This window comes from Bison bison, unplaced genomic scaffold, assembly GCF_000754665.1.
Source record: "Bison bison bison isolate TAMUID 2011002044 unplaced genomic scaffold, Bison_UMD1.0 scf7180017864181, whole genome shotgun sequence".
In the NCBI taxonomy this organism is placed as follows: Eukaryota; Metazoa; Chordata; class Mammalia; order Artiodactyla; family Bovidae; genus Bison; species Bison bison.
In genome coordinates, this window is record NW_011494753.1 from 8325392 (window position 1) to 8327275 (window position 1884).

Below are 1884 nucleotides of genomic sequence, written 5' to 3' on the forward strand. Positions count from 1 at the left end.
GCATGCAGGCCTTCCCTGTCCTTCCCCATCTCCCAGATCTTGCTCAAACTCATGTCCATTGAGTCAGTGATGCCATCCAACCATCTCATCCTCTGTTGTCCCCCTCTCCTCCTGCCTTCAATCTTTCCCAGCATCAGGGTCTTTTCTAATGAGTCAGCTTTTCACATCAGGTGGCCAAAGTATTGGAGCCTCAGCTTCAGCATCAGTCCTTCTAATGAATATTCAAGATTCATTTCCTTTAGGATTGACTGGTTTGATCTCCTTATAGTCCAAGGGACTCTCAAGAGTCTTCTCTAACACCACAGTTCAAAAGCATCAATTCTTCAGCACTCAGCCTATTTATGGCTCGACTTTCACATCCATACATGACTACTGGAAAAACCGTTGCTTTGACTATATGGGCCTTTGTTGGCAAAGTAATATCTCTGCTTTTTAATATGTTGTCTAGGTTTACCATAAGTGATATCATATGGTATTTGTCTTTCTCTTTCTGACTGACTTTGCTTAGCGTGATCATCTGTAGGTCCATCCATGTTGCTGTAAATGGCATTTTTTGATGACTGATTAAAATTTCATTATATATATTATATATATAATACACACACACACACAAACACACGTGCGCGCATGCGCACACATAAACCACATCTCTATCCATTCATCTGCTGATGGACATTTAGGTTGTTTCCATGTCTTGGCTATTGGGAACAGTTCTGCTTATGAACATAGCGGTATGTCTGTCCTTTTTTTTTTTTTTGGACATGCTGTGTGGCATGTGAGGTTGTAGTTCCCTGACCAGAGATCAAACCTGTGGCCCCTGCAGTGGAAGCATGGAGTCCTAACCACTGGACCACCAGGGAATTCCTATGCATGTATCTTTTCTAATTATAGTTTTGTCAGGGTATATGGCCAGGAGTGGGCTTGCTGGGTCATATGGCAACTCTTTTTTGTTTTGTTTTTTGAGGAACCTCCATAGTGTCTCCCACTGTAAATTGTAGCTGCACCAATTTACATTCCTAGAGGCACTTCTGCATCTGTCCCAGGAGGAGGCAGGGCCCCTTGTTATCTGCTGCACCTTCAGGCGGCCTGGCCCCTCACCTCACACCTTCAGGCTGTCGTGTCAGTTGTCCTGGGCCATCACGTAGCACTGGTAACCATGTATCACCTCCTTTACGATTGGAGTCCAGGTATGGTGCCTTCTGGTTGGACATTTGTGACCTGTCTGTAGTCTTTCATCACTTCGAGGGCAACCACTTTCCATGGAAAACCCTTGATGAAGGTTGGTTCTGGCTGAATACAGTCTTCACAGTTCTTGAGTACCACCTAAAACCACAGGAGTTTGCTATAGCGGGCTGGATCACTGTACAATTTGTACACTGTACAGTCACTGTACAATCTGGCATTGTTTGGGTTCTGTTTGTTGGATTCTGTCTAAATGCTTCCTGGGATGGGGAGAGTCCCTGTCCTGAAAATATTCATTGCCTTTGTTCTTCTCCTCTGAAGCCAACTCAGAGCGTATGGAGGCTCTTGCTCCTTCAGGATTTTCTCTTTCTGTTGGCACTCTTTTTTAATTGGAGTATAATTGCTTTACAATGCTGTGTTAGTTTCTGCTGTACAACACTGTGAATCATCCATGTGTTTACATGTATCCCCCTCCCCCCAAGCCTCCCTCCCCACCCCACCTCCCCATTCCACCCCTCTAGATTATCACAGAGCACCGAGCTGAGTAGTATTGACATGTATACCCCTACCATATGTGAACTAGCTAGTGGGAAGCTGCTGGATAGCAGAGGGAGCTCAGTTCAGTGCTCGGTTGGCATGTTCGGAGCACACCTGGGGTTCAGTGCTCTGCTGGAGACTTATAAAAATGGACGGCGTCCTTGT

The 1884-nt window shown here is 45.4% G+C and overlaps 1 pseudogene; it reads right to left on the bottom strand.

Annotated features, from left to right (window-relative positions):
• Positions 1 to 1099: 1099 nt before the first annotated feature.
• LOC104991050 overlaps positions 1100 to 1884 on the bottom strand; it is a 9675-nt pseudogene continuing 8890 nt past the window's right edge.